We start from the raw sequence: 7,214 nt of genomic DNA, 5'->3' as shown, positions 1-7,214 counted from the left end.
GACTGCCTCTGACACAGGCTAATGATATTTGCGTGAATAATACTGCACAAACATTACTAATACACCTAAAATATTAAGATAATTAATAGCATTTGTTCTCTTGTCATGAGCCGTTAATACTTATTAGTCATTCTTGTTGCTATTATAATGCCCTCGTGCAAGACCTCTTACAGGGCTCTATCTGTATTTAAACACTTAGCATTTTGCAGTGGAAGAGGGAGCACCTGAGTCACAGGCTTGACTCCCCGTTTCTCATTTACTGCCTATATGGATTCTCTGAAGTCCTCTTCCCTCATGAATAATAAAAAAAAAGAATAAATATTTAAATATAACCAAAAATATACTATCCACAATGCAGCGATTTAAAAATCATGATTTTTATTGCAGATCTTAATTGTAAAATGTTCAGGATATAGTGCTAGGCAGGAAAAGCAAGTTACAAAGCATTATTTATTTGTAACAGGATAGAATATTTAAATAGGCAGTATGTTCTGTGTGATTCCAAAGATATAAAGTTCAAAAACAGGCAAAATTAATCCAAAGTGAGAGAAGTCAGAATAATGGTTCCATCCAGAGGGTATGGACTGCAGGGGAATCTGAGAAAGATTTCCAAGTCCTGGAAATGTTCTAGGTCTCAACCTGCAAAATGGTAAATACAGATGTATTAGTAAATAGCCACTAAGCTGTACACTTAAGACTTGAACACTTTATTTTTTTTTAATATTTTTATTTATTTCTAGGAGAGAGAGAGAGAGACAGCGTGAGCAGGGGAGGGTCAGAGAGAGAGGGACTCACAGACTGAAACAGGCTCCAGGCTCTGAGCTGACAGTCAGCACAGAGCCCGACGCGGGGCTTGAACCCACAAACCGCGAGATCATGACCTAAGCGAAAGTCCGACGCTTAACCAACTAAGCCACCCAAGAGCCCCATGATTTGAACACTTTATAGTGTATGATAAAGAGAACATACTACTCGATATTGTTCTGCACCTTAACTTTTGTTTGTAATACTACATAACATGTCTTAGAGTTCTATCCATTTATTAGCACATCTACCTAGAGCAGCTTCATTATTTTTTTATGGTAACTCCATTGTATAAACAAACCCTGATATATTCAACTGGTTCTCTACTGATAGACATTTTGGCTATGAAATGTCATTTTTTTAATACAGCATAAGCAATATCTGAAGTCTAAAACTACCTCAGTGCCAGCCTCACTGATCTGCTCAGCAAATGTATAGTGTGTATGCTATGTAACACGCCCCAAATAAGATTCTAGAGCTTCAGTGGCAAATAACAGGATGAGCTCCTGCCTTACCAGAACTTACCATGGAGACAGGCCCAGGGGCAATGACGAAACGTATGATACACGCTGTGGCACCATAAAGAATATATCTGCCAACAACACATTGTATATATGTGTAAAGCAATATATAGGTGTGTATGTACAAATAGTTTGAATAATTATATTTTTAAAAGAATGGATGTAGTTTTTGTCACTGGTTCCTGGCCCAGCTTCAAAAGACCATGATCTCCTGAGTGACAGGAGTGTCTTTTTGGGTGGGGGGGGATGGTGACTCAAGATGGACCCCTATGTAGCTTCAGAATGGTCAGCCAGTCACCAGAAAGACCAAGGCACTTGATCAGAGGATCAGACCTTTCCACTTCTGAAGAGGGGAGGGATCTGGATATTGTGTTCAATCGCCGACCAATGATTTAATCAATCAATCAATTTATTATTTCTTTTGTTGGGGCAATAAAACCCCAACAAAAACTCTGGACACCTAGGCTTGAAGGAGCTTCCTTGTTGGTAAACATACTGAAATACCAGGATGGACACATCCATCCTCCACAGTAAGAAGACACACAAGCTCTGCATTGTCCCCTAGACTAAACTTGATGTGTCTCTTCATTTGGTTGTTTCAGATCTACATCCTGTACAATAAAGCTGTAATTGTAAGCAGTGCTTTTCTGAGTTCCATGGGTCATTCTAGTGAATTGTCAAACCTAAGGAAGTCACGAAAAACCCTGAATTTACAGCCATATGTCAGAAGTTTGATTGGCCTGGGGACCCCTAAAGTGTGGCTGGCTATTGAAATGAGGGCAGTCTTGTCGTGGACCACGAACATCTGTTTTTCACTCACAGTAATTAAATTCTGGCAACAACTGTGTAGATTTTTCTCGCGTCGACAACCAATCCTTCAACCTTCCAGACTTCAGGTGGGTGTCCTACAATTTACTTCAATTCTGATCCTAAGTACCTGGAGTTAGCATCAGATTTCACAGGTTAAGGGCTCAAGACCCACAAGATACCCTCCCACATAAAATCATACTTCAGATGCCAGTCCCAAGTTCATGTTGTTACCTGTGCTTCTGACCAACCCATTATAAATTAGAGGTTCCAACAACCCCTTCCTCAAGTTCTACAATGGCTCACAGAAACACTGTACTTCCATTTCCTAGTAGGTTGTAAAAGATATTATAAAAGGTATAGATAACATCAGTGCAAGGTCTGGTTGGGTCCCGAGCATAGTAGCTTCTGTCTTAGTAGTGTTGGGGTGTGCTACCCTCCTGGCACATGATTGCATTTACCAAACCAAAGCTCTCCAAACTCCATAGTTTAGGGTTTTTATGAAGGTTCCATTACACAGGTATGATGGATTAAACCATTGGCCATTGGTGATTAAGTCAACCTTCAGCCCTTTTCCTTTCCCCAGAGGCAAGGGTGGAGGGGTGGTGTGGAACTGACATTTCCAACATTCTATTCACACTGTTAGTTGTTTTGGCAACCAGCCCTCATCCTGAAGTTACCCAGGGACTCACCCAGAGTTATCTTATGAGCTTAAACTCACATATGTTTGAAAGGAGCTTACAATGAATAACAAAAGACACTTTTCTCAGGGAATTTCAAAGAGTTTTAGAAACTCTTGGGCCAAGATCCAGGGCAAAGACCAAATATTTCTTATTATATCACCGTATCACAAGAATGGAGCCCTTAAACCTGTGTAGTTGGGTCCTAACTCCAGAAGGTTAGCATCAGAATTAAGTAAGTACACCCAGCTGAGAGTGAAACAGAACTCATGCTTTAGGAGAGAAGCCGCAGTTAGGTATAAGACCACCCAACCTAGAGTGGGTGTTCAGAGAGTCTTTGAGTCACAACAATTAATTAGGTGCAGTCTCTGCCTGCAGTGAACTTAGGTTTTTTGTAAATAGGTTTCTTCTGAACTTTGAAACAGATTTTTCCATAGAAACAGTAGTAATTGCTATCTCAAACTGCCCCACAAAATGTTGTCAACTTATAACAACACTTTCTAGGGTGCCTAGGTGGCTCAGTCGATTAAGCATTTGACTTCAGCTCAGGTCATTATCTCATGGTTCATTAAGTGTGAGCCCCACATGAGTTCAAGCCCATGTCAGGCTCTGTGCTGTTAGCTCAGAGCCTGGAGCCTCCTTCAGATTCTGTGTCTCCCTCTCTTTCGGCCCCTCCAACCCTCTCAAAAATAAACATTAAAAATAATTTTAACAACACTTTCTAGCAATCCTGTGAATGAAACAGGATTTAACATTCTCAATAAATCATCCAGAGTTGGGGTTTGTGTCTTGTAATTGAAAATCTTGTCTAATTAAAAAAAAAAAGCATTATAAAAGCCTGAATCTCCGGGCACCTGGGTGGCTCAGTCAGTTAAGCGTTCGACTTCGGCTCAGGTCATGATCTCACAGTTCATGGGTTCGAGCCTCACGTTGGGCTCTGTGTTGGCAGCTCAGAGCCTGGAGCATGTTTCGGATTCTGTATCTCCCTCTCTCTCTGACCCTCCCCTGCTCACGCTGCCTCTCTCTCTCTCTCTCAGAAATAAGTAAAACATTAAAAAATTTTAAAAACCCTAAATCTCTGAGAATATATTTCCTTCTCATCCCCCACCCCGCCTCACAGACCCTTAAGCTACAGCAAAAGAAGGGGAGTAATTTTTCCCCTCCTTAAAAGTATTAGGCCTTTTGGGGCACCTGGAAGGCACAGTTGGTTAAATGTCTGGCTCCAGCTCAGAGCATGATCTCGAGGTTCATGAGTTCAAGCCCCACATTGAACTCTGCACTGGTGGTATGGAGCCTGCTTGGAATTCTCTCCCTCTCTCTCTGCCCCTCCCCCACTTGCGTGCTCTCTCTCCCTCAAAATAAATACATAAACTTAAACAAATTATTATGCCTTTTGATCAAGCAACTTAACCACGAAACTTCTAGGAAACCAACTTATATATAGAAATACTCATGCTATATAATTATAGGGATGTCTATTAATGTTTTCAGGAATGAAAAATAGTTACAAAAGTTCCCTTAAAAGGAGACCAGTTAAATAAATTATTTCAATGGAAGCATACAAGAAGCAAAAAGAATCAAGTATGGAAAGATATGCAAAATATATTCTTTCATGAAAAGGAAGTTGAAAACCAAATTAGTAGGATTCTGTGTTTGTAAATACAATATTAACAATATTAGTAAATTAAACTATCTACTAATATGTTAGAATAGGCTTAGAAATAACCTGGAGGAATAATCCATTCCCAGTGATGGACTCTAAAAGGTTGGGCTTACAAGGACTTTGGCCTCTTTCCATTAAATAATGTTGCAAATAGTTTATTTTTGTAAGGGGTCGGGGGAGAATCCATATCTCTTTCTGTACTCCTGGTTTGCACACGATGTATTGATGGGAGAAAGAAAAGCCAGATTTTTAGACTTAATGACTGCTTTGTATGGCTTATTGGTTCAATGATCTATGGCATATGGCATGTTTTTCATTTTTTTAATGTTTATTTATTTTTGAGAGAGAGAGAAAGACAGTGTGAGCAGGGGAAGGGCAGAGAGAGAGGGAGACACAGAATCTGAAGCAGGTTCCAGCTTCCGAGCTGTCAGCACAGAGCCCGACACATGGCTCGAACTCAACGAACTGTGAGATCATAACCTGAGTGTAAGTCGGACACTTAAGCGACCAAACTACCCAAATGTTCCTTTCTTCTTCTTCTTCTTTTTTTTTTTTGTAAGTTTATTTATTTTGAGAGAGAGAGAACGCATAAGGGAGAGAGGGGCAGAAAGAGGGGAGAGAGAGAGAATTCGAAGCAGGCTCCATGCTGTCAGCATGGCGCCCCATGTGGGAGTCAGTCTCAAACTGTGAGATCATGTCCTGAGCAGAAATCCACAAAAGGCAGACGCTTATCCAACTGAGCCACCCAGGTGCCCCTAGGTTTCTTTCACTCAGCATGTTTTTGAGATTCATGCACACTGTTGATCACATCAGTAACTCATTTCCTTTTATAGCCTAGTAGCATTCTATCACATGGATATACCATAATTTGTGTTGAAGGACAGTAGAGTTGATTCTAGTTTTTGGCTAATATGGATAAGCTGCTATGAACATTCTGTACGAGTCTGTTGGGAGGGCATGTTTTTATTTCTCTTGGATAAATACTTAGGAGTGGAACTGCTGGATCACATGGTAAGTCTACGTTTTAATTTTACGAGAAACTTCCAAACTGTTTTCTAAAGCGATTATACCATGTAAGATTCCCACCGGCACTGTGTGAGCATTACGTACTTGCCAACCTGGTATAACTACATTTTCAATAAATAAACAGAAGAGTAGTGGTCCTGTCTCCTGGGAACAACTTTCTTCCCTTCCAGAAGTTCTTCTGAATTTAGGCTTTGCAGTGGGAGACAACATCATCCATGGCAAGATAAAGTAAGAAGATTGACAAGCTGAAACTTGCCTTAACTCCCTGGGGGTGTCTTATTTTTACTGGCCTATATCCAGCAGCAGGAAAAAAGAAAGGTTACCAACATTTTATTTCTTTTTTTCCTTTCTTTCTTTTCTTTTTCTTTTTTTTTTTTTTTTTTTACAAATAGTTTATTTTCAATTTCTGACCCAAAGAGGCAGGCAGGGCTGTGGTGATTACAGCGGCAGCAGAAAGGATTTAAAAGAGATCTGAGGAAGACCTGGCTCCTGTTTTACTAGGAGACAATTGGGAAAAGAGGATTAGATGCAGTTTCCCTTAAGCGCCTTTTTCCAGCTGTAGTGGAATTTTAATAAAGCCCTGGGGATAGGTGTTGCCTTATCCTTCCCTGCTCAGCCAAACTCAGGTCCCAGCCAAGATGGGGGCAGGGAATCCCTCTCATCTGGTCAAAGCTGTCACTTACCTAGTCTGAGATGCCAGTAGGGACCCTGTCCCCAGTCCCCAGCATTTCCCCACAGTCCCTGTCCCCGGCCCCCTTAATTTCCCATAGTCCTCTACTCCCTCAGCCACAGCCCCTGCCCAGTCTAGGGATTTTCCCTAACCGAATGCAGCTTTTCCTTGTGTCTCCAGCAGTCAACCTCTTTCCTTCCTCACGTTTGTTTCTCAGCAGTGCCTGGAGTCACATATTCCTGGCCTGGTGCCCAGCACAGACTCTGACACATAGAAGGCAATTAATTCATACTCGCAGAATTACATCAAGGTGTTTTTGATGGTTTTCTTTGTGAGCTGCTTCATGATAAACATTAAAAGTTAGTTTGGGCCAAAACAAAATACGTTTTCATTCAGTTGAATTCCATTTCTCTCTCTCAGAACATCTCGGCCTTTGCACCTCGTTCAGCCATCCTCCAACTCCATCTATCTGCTTTTTAGGTCACTGGCCCCACCCCCTCCTTGCTGGATCTTCCTGTCACTGTTATGGTTGCAGCTAGGGGCAACTTGGCAAGGAAGGAGTCCCTGGCTCCCTAGCATCTCAGCACACCCCCATCCCCAACACCTTCTCCCTCTCTACCCATCTTCTCAAATACGTCTGGAGGAAGGGACTACTATTGTCTTGTTCTAATGTGTATTACGTTAAAATCATACACAATAAAGTGCATAAATCTTAAGTGTATCGTGCAAAGAATGATTTATTACAGCTTTATTGACATCTAATTCATGCATCGTACAATTCACCCATTTAAAGTATTTTGTGCTTTTTAGCATATTCACAAAGTTGTGCGATCATCACCAAAATCTAATTCTAGAAATTAAAAAAAAATGTTTAATTTTGAAAGGGGGGACAGAGAAAGAGAGAGAGAATGTCAAGCAGGCTCTGCACTATCAGCACAGAGCCTCATGTGAGGCTCAAACTCATGAATCAAGAGATCATGACTTGAACTCAAATCAAGAGTTGGACAATCAACTGACTGAGCCACCCAGGCACCCTAGAATAT

Source organism: Hyaena hyaena, unplaced genomic scaffold (assembly GCF_003009895.1).
Source record: "Hyaena hyaena isolate Hyena2069 unplaced genomic scaffold, ASM300989v1 scaffold_0, whole genome shotgun sequence".
NCBI lineage: Eukaryota > Metazoa > Chordata > Mammalia > Carnivora > Hyaenidae > Hyaena > Hyaena hyaena.
The sequence above is the reverse complement of the archived record's forward strand: the minus strand, read 5'-3'. Positions refer to the sequence as shown.